This window comes from Pinus tabuliformis, chromosome 1_1 (genome assembly GCF_031772625.1).
Source record: "Pinus tabuliformis cultivar Carrire ecotype Pingquan chromosome 1_1, CPIR1, whole genome shotgun sequence".
NCBI classification, from domain to species: Eukaryota; Viridiplantae; Streptophyta; class Pinopsida; order Pinales; family Pinaceae; genus Pinus; species Pinus tabuliformis.
In genome coordinates this window covers 694,874,449-694,894,880 of record NC_142297.1, presented here as the reverse complement: position 1 = coordinate 694,894,880, position 20,432 = coordinate 694,874,449, and the positions used below count along the sequence as shown (strand labels likewise).

Genomic DNA, 20,432 nt, shown 5'->3' with positions numbered 1-20,432 from the left:
AATTATGAGAGAATTCACATCCATACCCACCCTAAAAAGGCCTATTTCATAGTGAAAATTAATGAGAATATTCAAGTGATCATATCTACAAAAATGTCTGCTTCAATCAGCAATCTAATCCCTCCAGTGATAACAAAATTTTATATTCAAATCTATTGAGGTACTTAATAGATAGTACCTTGGATAACACTTTCCTCACAAAGAGTGAGTGTTATAATTTTACCTTTGTTGCTCTAAACGTGTTCATCCTTCAACAACACAACAATACACTGCAATATCCCCTAAACAGAGAAGCATACCCAGCAACAGCCTTGGCCTATGTGCAGATGGGTTAAAGGTGTAGTCAAAATCAAAATCAGCATGGTGCAAAAGTGATGGTAGAGTTTACATTTCTAAAGGTATTTCTCCTTGAGCATTACTTCATCTTAGCAGATCCATGGAACCTACACCCTCCACAAGTCCATAGAGTCTTGGGATCTATGCAACATATTGTAATTAATGTGAAGGTGCAGCAACATTAAAATACGTGTGTCAGTTATAAGCATCTTATAGATGTTGTATGCATGTATGTTTGCCTTAAGTTAAGAGTGTTTTCCAAGCTTAGAGCCATATTTAATATGGATTTATGGTTTAATTTATACATTGACTCTTCTTCAATTAGTTTTTTTGTTTTTGTTTTTGTTTTTGTTTTTGTTTATTTGTCTTTTTTTTTTCTTCAGTTATGTTTAGGGACAAATCATTGAGCTCCCATCTTCTCCACTAGAGGTGTTAAGTTCCCTATTCTCTTAGTTAAGAGGGTTGGCTATCATCAACATCAAGCCACTTGATATTTCACTATTACCTAATCGATATAAATTTCACTAACAACAACTAACACACTATTACTTACTACACAAATATGTACATAAATTAGAATATCAATATCAGCCTCTAATGCATCTCTTATGCCATCCTGCCCTAAGATGTGCATTTACATGCATACTCTTTTCATACTCATACAACCTTGCAAACAAACGAGCAAGCTCAACCAATTTATGAGACTGAGAAGAAATGATAGATGTTATGGAAGGACTCTGAGGCAAGACAATCTCATACCCATCTCCATATGATCTCATTCCTTTTGCCATCAACTGCCAAAACATGGCTCCTCCACCTGCTCTTCCCCTGCTAGCAGAAGCATATATTTGTTTATAAACCATATCAAATAAATTATCTCTCTGGTCGATGCCGAATCGTGGGTCTTTAGAGGATTTCCCAAACTCTACAAACATAACTGGTTTCTTCAATATTTTGCTTCCATCTTCTAGATGGTTCTCTATCCAACTCTTCACAAATGAAATCTGGGTCTCCTCATCTGATCCAGCAAGCCTTTAAAGTTGAAATCATAGTTCAATAAATTAGTGAAAAATCTACATCATCCAATTGAATGCATATATATCTGAGGAAATAGATAGAGATTTACCAAATGTCAGGATAGGAATGAATAGTTGCAAAATCAAGTCCTGGGATTTGGTTATTGGAGATGAAATCTGTCCCTACAGAGAAACCTGGATTGATCTCTTTCTTGGACTCTCCATAAAACCCCTCCAAACCAGCTTCTAGAAGATGGTTTCCATCAATAGATTTGACATGGCTAACCATCTCCTCTATCCATACCTGTTTGCTCATCATAGCCAAAGGTCTACTATTTTTACTCATAGCAGATACACAATCATTATCAAAATTATTATTTACTATGAAGGGTGATTATTTACAGAACCCACCAAACTATGAATCTAGAAGAGCTACTAATAGTAACAGTGATGTTTAACCATAGAAATGAGATCTTAAAAGACACCAATCTAGATTGAATCTCAGATTACAATTGTTTTCCACTTCCAATTTCTGTTCAAAGACAAAAGTTGTTATTTGACTTGGATGGTCCTCCCTGAAGGATCACTTTGACAATGAGGTTCGTTCATGAGCTCTCAATCAAAGATTGTAGGGTCATCCTTGTAGGCCACTCCAATAATGTTGTTCACTCTAGTCAATAAAGTTTGCAGTAAAACACATTGATGAACACATATTTGATTAGTTTTTTGTGTATCTATTATATACAAATTAGTCTCTTTACATATAATAAAACAAAGAAAGACATTTATATACTTTTTTACCTTAACATGGTTCTTATAGTAGCCTTTAACAATGGGATTGGTGAAGAAATCATCCTCAGAGTTGAGATTTTTTCTAGCATTGCGAGCCCATTGTACATATTGGGCCTTTCCTCCAAAGTTCAGATAATTGTTCGCAAGGCTTAGTATTAGTCCGAGACCATACTTCTTAGCTTTAGAGTCCAAGGCCTTAATCACAAAATAGAGAAAAAAAAAGGTGGAGGGATTCAACGATTGACGTATTGCAAGGGCCCATGCACAAACCTGAAAGACTTGTTCATCATATACACCAGGAGAAGTCTGCAGTGCCTTGTACTGGCCGTCGTTGAAGGCCCAAGTTCTGGCAACATTAAGCCCATGAGCTGCAGCTTGTTCAAAAGCAAAGGTAACCTTATGTGTAGCCGTTCCAAGGGAACAAGTGTGTAGATCCTTCGCTGCCTTGGAAAACGCCAAGTGCAAAATTGGTCCCTCTAACCTGAATAACAAAAAAAAGAGATAAATTATTACTCTACATAAAAAATGATAAATAAATAAAATAAATAAAAGAGATGTGTTACCAGTTTGCTTGCAGAAATTTGGAAAGACCCTGTTGAAACAGAGGAGATTACCCTAGAAAGCAGACCCATCTAAACCCTGGTTAGTGATATTTGTATGCCAATGGTTCAGGAGAAACTGAGTGCGTTGAAAGTAATAGAGATGGGAAAAGTTAAAAGATTACTCATAGAATATTAACTGAGCAAAAGAATGAAAGGGGACTGACTTAGAACTCAATAGCCATGACTTGGGAAATAAAGGGAACAAGTGTGTAGATCCTTTGCTGCCTTGTTGTAGTAGAGATTCAGATATCAAACGAAATCCTTCATGGATTCCTATGACTAAAATAAAATAGAGAAACACACCTTTTTCCCTTTATTTTTCAACTCGAAGACAGAATCGAAGGCAACAATCTGTGGATTTAATGAACTTATATGATCATTCATGGATTCCTATGCCTGAAATTAAACAGAGAAGAAAGGGAGCCGAAACCCCTTTCCCACAACAACAACTGCTTTAAGCCTGCCTGTCCTCCACCACACCCACGACATCTGACTTTAATCCTTCGATGCAGAGAGTGAATGCAAATAGTGCACTGGAAGTAGTGCTGAGCGAGGCCAAGGGCGAGGTATCCACTCCAAGAAGCACCTAGAAGTAAAGCCGAGCGAGGGTAAGGGCGAGATATGCTACATCACATTCTTGAAATAAAACAAAGAATAAAGGGAGCTGAATCCCCTTTCGCACAACAACAGTTGCTTTAAGCCTACCTGTCCTCCACCACGCCCGCGGTATCCGACTTTAAGCCTTCGATGTAGAGAGTGAATGAAAATAGTGCAGATGATCCCTAGAAGTAGCGTCGAGCAAGGGCGAGGGTGAGGTCTCCACTTTGAGAAGTTGTAAATAAAGCGGAGCGAGGGCAAGGGTGAGATCTCTTGTGTCGCATTCTTATAATTTGTAATTAAATTTCTAATTAACTTAATATCGTACCATACCGGTTGATTCAATCGGATGGATAAAATTATTTTAATTGTCTAACACTTAAATCAAAGGCTCAAAAATGTACACATAACCTAAGAAGAAAGTAGATTTAAGAGGAGAATGCCACGATGTAATTAAAATAATACAAATTAATACTAAAATAATAAATGATACCAATATCTCTAATAATCATAATAATTAAAATTGTGAAAAATGAATTAAACCACTTTTATACTTGCACTTTAACTTCGATTGTGAAATCAAATCTTTCATCTTGTTATAGATTTATGACTCTATAAACATAAATGTATATCCAATAAATATACTTAAAAAAAATAAAATAAATACAAATATATAACTAAATTTCATCAAAAATATAATACATACAACACATTATATATATATATATATATATAGATATATATATATATATTAAAAGAAAGATAAGAATGAATATATTATCTTATTATGGATCTTCAAGAACAGAATTGGCTCATCCCAGAGCATCATAGCTCAGATCATTAGACAGCTCCAGGAGACTGTAGGAACACTTCTAAAGAACCCCCCTGAGATCCAACCTCAAGACCAGGATGCGCAAATACTTTTACAGTTGGGCCTACAAGTGCCTTTCACCCAGGGCATAAGCAAGACTGTAAGTCATATAACAACAGATAAGGAATTTTAGCAACCTCCTCTCTATGGTTTTATGAAATGCAATATAGATGGAGCCTCTAAAGGAAACCCTGGGATCGCTGGATATGGTGGAGTAATAAGAGATGAGGAGGGATATATAAAAGTCATCTTTCATAGTCATTTGGGGAAGGCTACTAATAATATGGCAGAACTCATGGCCCTTGAGTAATGCCTAGAGATCTTGATTGATTCAAATTTACATAATACCATCATTGAAGCTGACTTTAAGTTGATAATTAATTCGGTCAAAAAAATATGCAATGGCTCAGCACCAAAAAAGGTGTCAAAACACTAGCAGTTATTGCAAGTCTATCAACGTATCCAATCCCACCTGAGAGCCCTAAGAACCCTCAGTTTTGTTCATGTGCACCAAACAGCCAAGTTACAGGGTAGCAGATATTTTGGCAAATGAAGGAGTTCTTTGTACCAAAAGTAATAAAAGATATGACTAGATGTCGGCTCCCCCAGGAAGATTGCAGGAACACTATCACAGACAGGCTACTATAGATAGGGAGTACTTTCTAAGCATGAGAAATAAGCAAAGGGAAGACTGATGGAAACAGAAGAGAATGGGTCTAACACAGGGAAGAAACAAATGGTAATAGTGAGCAGGATGACAGGCACCCACCTAAAGTATGCACTAAACTCCATAATACTATGGTTTCAAGCTGGAAAATGCATAAAGGCTAACTCTATGAACAGACCCGAAATTCGTAGAATGATGCCTCATTATCTCTTTGGGTTCGTAGGCATAGTTAATGTGTGGGCATGTTGATGAGATTGCAGTGATACTATGGATTTCGGGCAGTAATATGCATGACTGTTAATTCTCCAAACGGACCCGAAATCCTTTAAAGCGATGACTTATTTTTGCTTCGGGTCCGTAATGGATGTTAAAATGCGGACTTGTTGTCGAAACCTTTTTGGATCTCTTTGATCCTGTGGATTTTGGGCGGATAAACCGCTCACTGGTTATCGCCTCGTTTAGACCCGAAATTGTTTAGTGGGATGGCCTATGTATCTTTTCAGGTCTGGTTGTGGAGTTAAAGGGAATGCATGTAGGCGGCCCGAAATGACCTCTTGACCATTGATTCTTTGAAGGTTGGATCACACGGTCTTGGGGTCATTGAGACTTCCAGAGGTTATGATGGGTCTCTTGGAGTAGTTTTGTGGGCCCTTAGTATGTTGGGCCCCGTAAACTAAGACAAACAAGATTTTTTGTTGCATGGCAAGTTTTTCTGGATTGGCAGTTTTTAGTGCTGCTATATGTAAACTATGTATTTTTTCTAGATTAATAAAAGATGCTACTCTCATGTAATCAAAAAAATATATATTGTTTTATTATATTAAATAAATAACAACAAAAATAAGTGTGATAAACACAAGACTCATAGAGATGCAAATAAGTAATTGATAAATGACAATATTTTATGCTTCTTGTAGATCGATGGAGAAATGCATGAGCAATACAACATGAATGTGCTGGCTACCACGTATCACACCAATTCCATTTTTGATTTTATATTTTGTTTGGGTCATTTGAAAAGCAATATCATATAATAAGAACATAACCTCTCTGCACAACAATCGCCCATTACTAAACAAAGAAGCTGTTCCAAAATCTCATTTTGAAACCTTTGAATTGTTTTTGCAATCTATCTATATAAACTATCTTGATCCGCTTCACACTGCACTCCTCCCCACCAAGGCAACCTTTATCCTGAAATGTCACACGACCTGATCAAATTCATGGCTCCACCACCTTTCTACCCTGGGACAGACTCCACGGGCATTTTGAGAAACAAAATGGGATTTAGGCCCCCATCCACTATTTTAATCTCTAAAGACTTAGGGCACCATACTGTTAGGAAAGTAGAGCATAGTTACCAAGTTCTTTCGAAGTTGATTTCGATTGGATATTGGAAAAGTATAGACCTATTATAAATATTTAAATATATTAACCTTATAATATTTCAAAAGGCTGAAATATACCATTATAATGTTGAAAATATTTTAAAATTTGTTTTTAAAAGCTAGTTTATACCAAGCATATATTCACCATTCCATACCAAGTTATAAATTTATAACCTGGAATGCTTATTTTTTTGTTTCACAACCCTCCAATCTAGTTCCAACATTGAAGTTAAATTATGTGTGAAAGTTGGTCTTCATAAGTCTGACTGTCCAATCAAAATTATATATTCTTGAAAGCTACTCCAAAATCTTGATATTATATATTCTTGAAAGCTACTCCAAAAGCTATTTCTTAGACTAAAATGAGAAAAAAAGAAGCAATCATAAACTTCTGGCCATAATCTTTTCAAAGAAATTTACTTCGCAAAATTTGGTTATATAAAAAATCAACCAGCATTAGCATTAATTAACAGTAAACGTATGCAATCCTAAATATAATTCTGATTGAGAATCTGTTTTGCTCTTGATGGGAACAAAATGTCCCAGATCTAAGTTCATTAATGGATAACCGTATGCTATTTTAACAGGTAACGTATGTGATTCCATGGGTGTGAGAATTGTCCGTTAACCCATGAATCTAATCAAATCGTCGAATTTTTTCAATCAATTTGGCCGAATTTCAATAGAGGGGAAGCCTGTAAACAAAGTCATTATAACGATCTTTTTACGATAATTAGACAACACCATTTTCAAATTTAATCCAGCTATTTTACATTTTGAAAAATTCCCAATCATATTTTCATCCACAGAACCGTGACATGGATCCAATTTGCAGAGTTGCTTTACATTTTTCATTTGTTATAGTGATGCTTATTTGCCAGGTCACCGTCGAGCTTTATATATCTAGATTTCCCAAGCCATAAGCCTATTAATGCGAGGCAGTATATGCCCAGATCATGGTGAACTTTTAACGAATAACTTTTATATCTGGGAATACCACACTAAAATATTTTTTTACTATTTATTTTTTTAGGTTTGTAGTTTACGGACACTTTAGTCAAGGGGTGGCGCTATGTCTTACTAGCTAGGCATAAAGCTAGACCTAACCCCAAAGAACCTTAGTCAAGGGGTGGCGCTACGTCTCACTAGCTAGGCATAAAGCTAGACCTAACCCCAAAGACTGCGGGGAGAATGGACCTATGACCTCCCGATAGCGAGGCACTGAGGCATTGATTTTGACCAACTAAACTAACCCTTAAAACGTCTTCACCATTTACTTTATATTAAAATAAACAAAATAATAATAATAATTAAATTTAAAAAATTCTAAATAAGCAAACAATTAATAACATATAGTTTTAATATGATTGTAACACTATGAAATATAAATTTAAGTCATACATCTATGTATCATACAAGGAAAATTTTAAGAACCCCCCTAAATTTACATGTATAATAAATGGGCGAATCTCCATGGTATATAGGAAAAATGGAAGGCGATTTTATCAATAATATGATATGTATATATAATTTTTTGGCGAATCTCTCACCAGGCATGGCGAATATTTTACTCAATTATAAAATCTTGTGTTTATTGAATACACAAATGAAATCATTGCATTTCTTTAAAATATCTTTTGAAATCAAAATTACTGAAATTACATATCGATAACCTAGTGGGTGTAGAATAAAATTCACCCGTGCCATTCACAGAAAGCATGAGAAAAAACCTAATACTATATATAAAACCAAGAAAAATTCAAATTCATCACTTCTAGGGACCTCGTAACCACCCTGCCAATACACAAGTATGTTCTTGTTTGCAATTAGAAAAATTACCTAAATTGCAATCTGTTTACTCCACTTCTAAGGACCTCGTAACCACCTTGCCAATACACAAGTATGTTCCTGTTTGCAATTAGAAAAATTACCCAAATTACAATATGTTTACTCCAACATATGTTGGAAAGTTATAGAAGGATGACTAGTGCAATCAATCCATTCCTTTTAGCCCTGGATTTGCTTGATTTTAAAACAGAAGTATACAAATATACTTGTCCAATGTCTATGTTTTAACCATTCACCTTAAGATGTTTTTACAATATAATTTCCTAAGTCTATTTAATATCTTCATTATCATAAAAACCAACCTATATCCATCTTAACTCCACATCTACCACTCTTAGGGGATGAAATCTATTTATCCCTCTGAGCACTTGGTAGTCCCAGAATTAAGATGGATCTAAGATAGAATTTCCCCTTTAAATAGTCTATGTTCACATGAATACCATGGGTTATCATAAACCCGAAGCTTAAAAATTACTATTAGTAATTTATAAAAATTAATAAAATTAATAGTTGATTTTTATTTTAACCAAGCTAAAATGTTTAACATACATTAAATTACAACATCTATTTTTACTCTTGATCGGATCAAATATTTTTTCACTCTATACTAGTTTGCATATCACGATATTGGATACCTCTCGGGGGTTAGTAGATCCAGAGTAAAGATGGATCTATGTTGGTTTAATTCCCCCATTTAAATAGGCTACATTCCAAGTGAATACCATGGGTCAATACCATGTGCCATTTTGGTGAATACCATAGGTCAATACCATGTGCCATTTTTATTTTTATTAATACTAATATTAGGGTTAGTAATGTTTTTTTGCATGGTATTAATAACAATCTAGTCCATGGTATTTGTCTCATAGTATAAATATAAGGTGACTTATGAAGTAAATATTAAAAAATGTTTTATTTGTTTACCATACCTCTCGTTTATTTATATTTTTATTAATTTACCATACCATTCATAAATACAAGGTGACTTATGGAGTAAATATAAAAAAATGTTTTATTTGTTTACCATACCTCTCGCTTATTTATATTTTTATTAATTTACCATACCTCTTTTACAAATATGGTATTTGGTCCATAGGATTCACTTAAATAAAACCTCTTTTTTGAGTCTTCATAAATAGAATGAGGGTTATGGACTAAATATAAAAAGAGGTTTTATTTATTTACCATGCATCTAGTTTATTTATATTTTTATTTATTTACCATACCTTTTGAGTAAGTATAAAAAGACGTTTTATTTATTTACCATACCTCCACTTTACTTATATTTTTATTTGTTTACACCCTTGCATGTATATAAGGTGACTTATGGAGTAAATATAAAAAATGCTTTATTTATTTGCCATACCTCTCATTTATTTATATTTTTATTAATTTACCATACCTCTTTTATAAATATGGTATTTGGGCCTTTGGCCCATAGGATTCACTTAAATAAAACCTATTCTTGAAAATGGGCGAATGGATTCACTTAAATAAAACCTATTCTTGAAAATGGGCGAATGGAAGGTTGTAACTCCTAATTTCAAGGGCTAAATTTACCTTTTTTACCTTCTCCCTTAAAATAAAGTAGGCTATTTGAGGTGATTTGTAAAAATATATTATGATACAAAATATTGACCCACTAAAAATTTAAAACCCCTTAATTTCGCCGAAGGGCAAACATTTACCCCTAAAATCACCCCTAATATCATATATCAAAATAATGAAAAATATATTTATATTCTTAATATAAAATCACCCACACAAAAATTAAAAATGTTTTTTTTCCTCATTTATATATCATACTTAAAAATAAAATTTATTTTATAAAATAGGTCTAACCTCATTAGAAATCTTTGCTCTATGCAATATATTAAATTCAAATTATATTCCAATTAAATTTATTAATTTATATATTCATATTCGAGTGGGCTGACTAATATAAATCATATTTAATATATCGCGTAAAAGTCATGTTTACTATAATGTGTGAATTTCACGATAGAGTGTATGAATATGAATATGGATAACAAATTAATTTTTTAATTTTTATTTTTATTGATATAATTATTTGATGTTTTAAAATAAATTTGGTTTTCTTAATATTTATTATTGTGTAATTTAGTTATAAATTTTATATTTAAAAAATATATATATATTAAAAATTATAAATGTGAGAGATTGCAAACTATGACTAATATAGATATGTGTATAAAATATTTGCTAATGATTGTAAAATGCATAATAGAAGATGAGAAGAGCATATTTGAGAGTGAATTTCTAACCCAAAGTGTTAAATCATTTGGATTTTTAAAAGATGCATTTCACAAAGTAATTAGCTTAACTCAAAATTTTGTAAAATATTTTTAGTATGGTAATTGGTAGTCAAAGCTATATGGTCATATGAATATTTGGATTTTTAAAAGATGCATTTCACAAAGTAATTAGCTTAACTCAAAATTTTGTAAGATATTTTTGTATGGTAATTGGTAGTCGAAGCTATATGGTCATGTGAACATAATAATTGTTGACAGTTATAAAATACAAAAGCTAAATTATTTGGATTTCTAAAAGATATATTTTGCAAGGTAATTAAACTAACTCAAAATTTTGAGTATGATAATGGGTAATGAAAGCTATATAATTAATATAGGTATATAAATAAAATAGTTGTTGATAGCTGTAAATTACAAAGTCAAAGATGAAAAGAACATAATTGGTAGTGAATCTCTAACATAGAGTGTTAAACCACTTGGATTTCTAGAAAATAAATATAGCACAGTAATTAACTAAATTTTGTAAAATATATTTAGTATGGTAATGAATAGTCAAGAATATAATAATAATAATAATAATAATAGTAATAAAGTGGCAATCCTTTGTCGTATCGCGTTGTTGTCCTTGGTGGTTGGGATGGTGCATTGTTGCCCTTCCCACCGGCGTTCGAAACACGCACTACATGTCGGCTTGTGCTTTCGCAATGTTTGTACAGATTGTTGGGATGTTGTGGGTTGACGCATCACATGTTCGGATGTATCTCGATGCAATGTAATGTATCATGATGTATTATAATACTTCTTCAAAGGGGATTCCCCCTCTGGAAAAAAAAAAAGTGGCAATGCTTTAATTTTTAATAAATTTTTTGAATTTTCATATTTCTCATTTGACCAGTATTTAAAGTGGCAATCCTTTGTCATATCGCAGTGTTGTCCTGGGTGGTTGGGACAGTGCACTATTGCCCTCCCCACCCGCGTTCAAAACACGCACTACATGTCAGGTTGCACTTTCGCAACGTTTGTATGGATTGTTGGGATGTCGTGGGTTGACGCATCATATGTTCGGATGTATCTCGATGTAATAGAATGTATCATGATGTATTATAATGCTTCTTCAAAGGGGATTCCCCCTCTGAAAAAAAAAAAAAAAAGTGGCAATGCTTTAACTTTTAATAATTTTTTTGAATTTTCATATCTCTCATTTGACCAGTATTTGTAAATGATATGTATCAAATTTCAAAGGTTATAAATGATAATTTAATTAAATGTGATTGAAAATTAAATCAAAATTAGGATTGTAATGTGTAAATTGAGATTCTAAGTGTTTATAGGATTTTAAAAATGTAGAAATAGATTTTTCAAAAGTACAAAATTCTAAACTTGGGTTCCAAAAATGTTATATCAAATTCAAAAATGTGCTAAAAGAGTTCTAAAAGTGCCAATACCAATTGAAAAAAGTGCAGTTTTTGAACGGGGTATTGACATTTTGGAAATATATTTTGCACCTTAGAAACTCCAATTTTGTATTTTAGAAAGTATGTTTTTGGCTTGTCTCCAAAGATGCCTAAACTAAACTAAGTCCAAATTTAATGAAATAGGAATTTAATGGTTTTTTAGCCTATTGTAATCTAATCCTCATTAAGGGATTATGATTGTAATCTAATTCACATTAACATATTAGAATGCAATGAAATATCTAAATAATGTATCATAAATAGAAAAGTTAAAATATGAACCAAACGCAATTGTAACTCTAATTTAGGCCAATTTTCCTAGTTAAGAGTTTCTAAGCTACATCTATATGTATTGTGTGTGTGCAATTTTTGTTCTTTCTATTTTTGTTAGCAATATATATGCATTGATTCACTTACATAGGTTTAAGACTTTTATTTGGTGTTATATTGAGGTTATTATCTTTAAGGGGTAGCCTTCATTATTTGGGTTTAGCTTATACCCAATAAAACAAGTTTATCTTGGGTGTATGATAAACCTAGAATGAATGTGAGCTTAATTATATTCATTCTTATGCGAAAGAGAATTCCAATTAGTACCATATTTAAGATTGAAAATCTTAGCTTAATTGTATATTTGAGTGACGAAAGGTCAAGATGGAGGACATTCTTATAAATGAAGAATATTGCATCATTGTGATCTTGGTACTATACTTATGGGTATGGTAGTCGCAACATAGACAATTTTGGATAAGGAGGATAAAAGTACAATCTATATATGCCTTATAGATTCACTATTATTTAATGCCCCAAGAGATGCTACATATAGGGTGTTATGGGATACGATAGGGATTTTATGTCAATATAAGTTACTGATAAGCAAAGATTTGCTTTGAAAGAAATTGTACCTCCCAAAAAGTAAATGATGGTGACTTTGTGACAAAATATTTGAAGGCATTTAAAATTGTGGTAATTTAGTTGTTGTTTTTTATATTAAAATTTCTAAGGAAGATAAGTGCATTATTCTATAATGTTCGTTACCAAATTCATGGGATAGCTTAGTGATAGCTATTGAGAGTAATACAACCACATTAGAGCTTGATGATGTGGTTGCATCACCTATTATTGAAATAAATGTGGTGGAAAATGATGGGTTGTTAGACCAAGTACTAAGGATTCCTTATTTTTTAGAGTTCACCCTATATACAAAAACAAGAATAAAGCTTCAAGGGGTAGATCTAAATATAGAGGCATATATAAATATCTAGGACATTTCTGTTAGAAAATATTGGAACTACGGTAAAATTAAGTATTATAGGAAATATTATAGAACATAAATTTTTGATAAACGTAAGTGACTTGATGATGCTCCATTCATAGAAGGAAAGACCTCCTTCAAAGGAGGAGATGTGTACTTGGAATTTATAAATGCACATTCAGATCATGATGATGGGTTGACTGACTCAAGTGAATCTTTTAATATGACTTCCCATATGAGTCGTTTTGTGAATATGAAAAGTGTAATGGAGGGAAACGTGTTCTTAAGAAATGCATCAATAACCAAGTTCATGTGACATGGATTTGAAGGGTCCAATCGTTTCTCAAATATGGACATGTTAAAACATTTCCTACTATTTTACATATTCTAGGTTTTTCCAACAACCATATCTTTATGAGTAAGATGCTTGATGTAGGTTTATAAAATATATTTGAGTAGGATATTGATAAGGTGGTTTGAGGAGCAAGGGTGTCGTTGAGGGGTTCAAGTTTATATTAGAACTCTATACAAGCTATCAAGAATCATTATCACTAATGGGTGTAAGATTATCATTGTTGTTGAGAATGAAATTAACATTAGAGAGTGAGACATATTGGAGAGAAGAGGCTTTATATTTTGCGTAGTAAAAGTATGGTTAAAGGTATCCATATTGTTTTTTATTTCAATTTATATGAACAAAATGTATATGGTAAACAAAATCAAACAAAAATTATATTTAGTGGTGTGAGGGAAAAAGTGATCTTCAAGCTAATATATAGTGATGTGTTTGGATCTACATTTATTTCATCTTTGGGAGGATCTATATATACTATGTCTCATTTATAGATGATTTTCTAGGAAAACATGTTTGTCTTTCCTTAATAAGAAATCTAAGGTTTTTGAGAAATTCAAAGAGTTGAGCACTCATAATGGAGGAAGTTTAGTGGAATTGTTTTTAGGCGATTTTGTAAACATTGTGGAGTAGCATGATAAAATACAAATCTCTACACAACTTAATAGAGTGGAGTTGTAGAAAGGATGAAGACTATGTTGATGGAGAAAGAAAGAAATATACTTAGAGGTGCAAGCATAAAATATAAATTTTTGGCCTAGGCAATATATATTTTATGTTATTTGATCAATTGATCACTTACATCAACATTGTTTGATAAGACTCCACATGGACTAGAAAGAATTAGTCTCATGTGCATCTCCGAGTTTTTTCTTGTGATGGTTATGCTAATGTTCAAAAGGAGAAAAGGAGTAAGTTGGACAGTCAAGCATATAAATGTATGTTCATTAGTTATAAATATGGGATAGAAGGCTACAAACTTTGGAATCTATCAATAAGGAATATTGTTTGTAGTCATGGTGTGATCTTTGGAGAAGCTATCAATAATGCCAAGCATGAAGATGAGCCAATAGAAGGAGAAGCAAAGAGAATAGGGTTTGAGTTAGAGAATGGAAAACCTGACTCAACATATTAAGATGAATTGGATGGATTTCATGAAGAAGAGTAAGTGAAAACCCCAATCTTAAAGAAATTGGTTTGAGTACTTGAAGGATGTCAAAAAATTAGAGTCCACTTATTTTTTTCCCTACATTTGTTTTATCTACTATTAAAGATGATTCTAGAACCAATAGATATAAACAATGTAAGAAGATCCGAGCAATATGTGTGTGGGTACGCGTGTGCGCTTTCAAGATTTAGGGCACCTTGAAGGAATTCTATTAGCAAATAAAAATCCATTTCCAATTCGATATTAGAAATTCCTTTGAAAAAAAAAGTAGGCATCACAAAAAGACAATAAATTATAGCGATATAAAACCAAACTAGCATTTTAGGAAATGAATCCTTCTCCCTATTAAGAAAAATTACCATTAATACACGAATGTCATAACTAATCCTCATTTTTTAGATTTTCATATTTTTAGTTCCATGCTTTGCACTTATGAAAAAATAATAAGAATTATAAAAAATTTAGTATTACAAATGGCATCACAAATAACCTTTAATGAATTAGAAATATTGTTTATTTCTAAATTACTATCAACATCCATTTAATGAATTGGAAATATGTGTTTATTCATAAATTACAACCAATATTTATATAAAAAAACATTTCAAATTGTTAGACCAAAATATCTCAATTTCTTATTAAAAAAAAAAAAAAAATTACTTTATAAAATTATTAAATATTTATTTCAAAATCCATAAAAAAATAGTTATAAATTTTTAAACATTAAAAAATAAATACTCACACATACACAATCATATAAAACAATACTTAAAAAACATTATCAAAATTTTTTAATGCAAAATTTTATGACATAAAATTAAATATATAAAAAAATAAATATTGCAGGCCAGATTAAAAATGATTTTTTAGTAATTAAAAGATTATTTATTTATAAAATCGGTCATGAAAAATTAAAAAGTATATCTTCAAAACCGAAAAAAAAAATACTCACACATACACAGTCATATAAAACAATACTTAAAAAACATTATCACCATTTTTTAATAAAATTTTTTAATGCAAAATTTTATGATATAAAATAAAATATATATAAAAAAAATATTGCAGGCCAGATTAAAAATGATTTTTTTTAAGTAATTAAAAAAATATTTATTTATAAAATCTGTCAAGAAAAATTAAAAAGTATATCTTCAAAACCGGAAAAAAAATAAAAATAAATTATAAATAATTAAATTAAATATTGACACCTTATTTAAATATATTTATATCATAAAAATAATTATTAATATTACACAACTTACATCCAATACGTTACCATTTAGCGCCACACTGGCATTCAAATAATTATTAATATTACACAACTTACATCCAATATGTTACCATTTAGCGCCACACTGGCATTCAAGGCAACGCATATCACCCAAAACCGTAGACACCTATCTAGCTGCGATATTATTAGCGTACACCTGGCAAGCTACAATGCGGTGAGCGTGGATCGAACACGCGACCTTCAGATCTTCACTCTGACGCTCTCCCAACTGAGCTATCCCCGCTAAATGAAATTAGTGGAATGAGAAATCCTCATGTGGTCGGTTACGGAAGAAAAAACGATTTGGTAGCAATAAGTGGCGTGGAAATCTCAAAAGTGGGGACGCTGCAACGAAGTTGGGATTTTCATGTGGATGTGATGGCAGCGAACTTTCAGCAATCGAGTACTAAGATAGACAGTGGCTTTTTTAACAGTGTTAGTATAGAATTGAGTTTGTTGGGAAATTCTCAAAGTGCAAATAAGGTTTCCAAATCCACCAATGATCAAAACATGTTGAACAATCCTTTTGAAACAGGAGATATTAGCATGTCATAATCTGTCACTCGCAACTTTAGTGCTTCAGCTGGCTTGCCAAGAGGACCATTTACTATAGCTAAAATTTGGGCCGTTTTTGCCTTGTTTATGTAACTCTATGATAACCTAAAGTCAGCAAATCGTTGATAAAAATACTTTCTCAGAAAGAAATGCAATCATCACAAAAAAATTGATGAGATGGGATCTCGTATTCATGAAATCAAACAGGGTATCGAAGATGTTATCATCGAAACAAGAAGGGAAGTTTAACCTTCTAGTTCTTTGTCTCATTTCGATCATAGTGGCACGAACATATTAGCTGGTTTGAAAGATGGATCAAATAAAAATTTTCGAAAGCATTCTAGCTAGGAAGAAGCTGATGAATAATGTTTAGATGGATGTGATGGATTATTAGATTTCAATGTCAAGAGCTCATCCTAGGGAGAAGAGGTGATTGCGTGTGAGAATGGAAGTGACAAAAAGTGTGGTATGAATGAGCATTCTAGATAGGAAGAAGCTGATAAATAATGTTTAGATGGATGTGATGGATTATTAGATTTCAATGTCAAGAGCTCATCCTAGGGAGAAGAGGTGATTGCGTGTGAGAATGGAAGTGACAAAAAGTGTGGTATGAATGATTTATTAAAGAATGAAATTCATTTTTCATGCACATGGATCACAAATTTTGATAAAAGTGATATAAACCACACCAATGCTTTGTTCCAATGAAAAATCGTGGTCTTAGCAGGCTAACAAGGGCTGTAGTCTCCTGGATTTTAATGATTCCAAGGTAAGGGCGATGGAAATGATAAAAATGCATCACTATATTTCACTAGATGTAAGTGACGAACATAAAGGCAAAATATATATGTTTTATGGCTTTCTCTCATTGTTCAATCATGCAACGTTGGTGAATGAAAGATGACAATGTTTTAATTGAATGAGATAGGATTACCATATCACACTTGGGCTATTTCGTTAGGCTTATATGGTTAATCTCTTTGATTTTGCAGGGCAACTGGGTGATATATAGAGGATTTTATCACTAAAATGTTGTTTTAACCAAATACTTTGATATGCCAAACCTTGTTGGCAAAGTGGATGCAGGGGAATAAACATTAGAACATCTTCCCAAGTTGAAACCATAGGATGATTTAGTGTATATGCTTGGTCAAGTATGCATATGCTAAACAAAAATAAATGAGCACAAGGCCAACAAAGAGAGAAGGGCACTATCAACTTATTTTTGTATCAATTTTAATTATTTATGAAATTATATATGAGTCATGTAATGATGACATGTAATAATTATTTTCTTCCATTTTTGGTAGATATGGTGATGATCATACTAGATTGGAATGTTTGGAAAGGAGGATTGAGGTGCTCCACAACAAAGGCATAAGTTTGGAAAAATTTCAGTGATTTTGTTACAATCCTAAAGATGTAAGTAGGAGGTTGAGGATGTGAGTCAATCATAGTACATGAAATTATTAGTAAATTTTGAATATACGTGTCTCTAAATGCACTAAGGACAATGCCTAAATAAGAGGGATGGGAATGCAATATCCACAAATTAATCCCCAAATTATACTGAATATGTACTTATGATAATTAGGCTGGTAAATTGGGGGTTGTTGAGGCCTGCATGCCTTTTTTATGCATTTTTAGGCCAGTGTGCCAATGTACAAATGTGTTTTAAGGCAAGGTTCCTGTGTGGTCATACCTGAGAGACTGTGTTAAAAGGCCAATGAGCCTAGTGGTCATAATATGTAAGTATACCGAGATTAATAACATAACACCATGACTACAAATTAGGGGACAAAAAATGTATGGGGGGTAAGAATCTATGGGAAGAAAGGTGAAGGAGTTAGGGAGCTTATCAAAGGAACTGAGCCAAGAGAACATTATGTCATCTCTAGTTAATTTTTGAAGGTGAAGTCACTCAATATGAAAATATATTATTGAAATATAAAGTAATAGGCACCAAGTTTATAAAAAGGGTGATTCATCCATTCAGTGGGCTATGTACTAGTATGACCATTATGTATTCTAAGTTAGAGGGTGTTTAGCTAGCATACCCCAAGGATCCTAGGTGTGGCTAGGTATGGAAGCACTTCTCCTTGGGATGCCTTGGGTAAGGTTGGAGCGCTTGAGGGACAAGTGTTGCTATATGGGGCTAGAGGGTGCTTAGAGACCCTTAAGGGTAATTGGAATTCCTAGAAGCTATAGGGCTCTAAGACATCCCTATCTAGCTTGAGTTGGAAACCCTCAAGGGTAGTGGCACAATGATGCAGGAGCATCTAACTTGGGTCAATTGTTTACTAGAGGAGTTAGTTTGTAAAATGAGGATTTAATTAATTATTGTATTTTTCTATGGTTTTTATGTGAGAATGATTATTATTGTAAATAGAAGAAGATTCTAGAGTATTGTGGGAGGTTTGAGAAGATTATGGATTAGTTAACTTTCATCTAGGAATAAGGGATACAATAAAAGATGTTAAAGATCAAGAGAAATATTTTGGGAGTTTGTTGAGGCTCTAGAACTTATTTTGGTCCAGAGCTATTTGTATAAATTGAAGTAACCCTATAAAGCATGTAAGATGTAAAAGTGTATGAGTAAGTGTGAAATATGAGAAGTTCTATAAAATCATTAAAGAATCATTTATGAGTTTATTCATTAATGAACCATTTTTGAGTTTTTGTGGCCATGCCTATTGCATTTTCTTTTTAGTTTTGGTGTATGTTAATTTTATTAATGTGAAGACCTATGCTTAGAGCATTGCATCAACTTTTGGTACAGGGGCCGTGATGAAGGCCGCAAGGAAGCTGTCTATTCCCTCCACAAGCATAAGCGTTTTGAGAAAGCAAGCCTTGGGAGTAGCTGTTGAATGAGGCGGTTGCTAGGATTAGAATCAGCGCTTCTGAATTTTTGGCTGGCTGCCGCTGTTGCAAGACACTACTAATGTGGAAACCGGTGAACGACGATGGACTACAGTCTCTGTCGCGCTCACAAACCATGGCACGCACAGTGCTGAAAGTTGCCGAAATAAAATGAGTTCTTTTGAAGGACACGTCTCTGTTACCATGGGGCTGCCTGGGTTTGAAAGTTTCGAATCCTGTTGAAGAGAGCAGCTCGAGGGTTTTTGCTTTGCAAGCGTTTGTTTTTGCAATTGCCCCGTGGATATTGTACACCGAGCTTCGAAAGCCTCATTAGTCTATCTCCTCTTGCATCTGAGCATTACAATACTTTTATTCGACATCACAATAAATTAATTCGGGGAAAAATCACTCCAAATTTGGTCGGACTGAGTTCACACTGTAACGTCCCTTGTGAAAAGTAACATTAGTAAATTGTGAAAGTAATTTTGACTAAAAGACTTTATTTGAAATTATATTTATAATCTTGTTATGAATTTATGTTAATAAAAAGACAACTGTGTGGTTACTATTTGAACGAAGTTGTGACTAATTATGGGTAGTAACTGAAGAGAGTTACATTGGAACCCTAACTACCTGGAGGTAGTTGAGACCCCAGGGGAAAAAAGGGGAAAAATGCCAAGTCTGGTTAGGATCAGATGGCAGAGAAAAAAAGGAAAAATACTGATGCTATGTCTGGTTAGGATCAGATGGCATAAGGAAAAGAATTTCCTGAGTACGCTATGTCTGGTTAGGATCAGATAGCGTTACTGGCGAGACCAGTATAATTGCAGTCGAGTAGGACCTGCAAGTGCTTGGGGGTGGAAGATTAGAAAAGGAATCTTCCTACGGACGGGCGGTTTGACAAGCATACAAGTAGGTTTGCAGAGTAGCAGGTATGACCTACTATGAAACTATTTAATTACTGAGTTAACTCTTATACAGTTCTGTGTTAATTTAATATACTGTTCTGCGAAAAAGGGAAACAGTAGAGCGTGTTGTTTATTATTCTGTCTGAGCATAAAAGAAAAAGAGAACGGAAACCAAACACTATTGCTGTAATGAAAACAGACCCAAATGCGGTCGCATT

The 20,432-nt window shown here is 33.0% G+C and overlaps 1 non-coding gene and 1 pseudogene across 1 annotated transcript; both read right to left on the bottom strand.

Annotated features, from left to right (window-relative positions):
• Window positions 1-923: 923 nt before the first annotated feature.
• LOC149215344 (mannan endo-1,4-beta-mannosidase 7-like) lies at window positions 924-19,637 on the bottom strand (annotated as a pseudogene).
• TRNAF-GAA (transfer RNA phenylalanine (anticodon GAA)) lies at window positions 16,064-16,136 on the bottom strand. Its single transcript has one exon. It is a non-coding gene; the product is annotated as a tRNA-Phe (tRNA).
• Window positions 19,638-20,432: the final 795 nt, after the last annotated feature.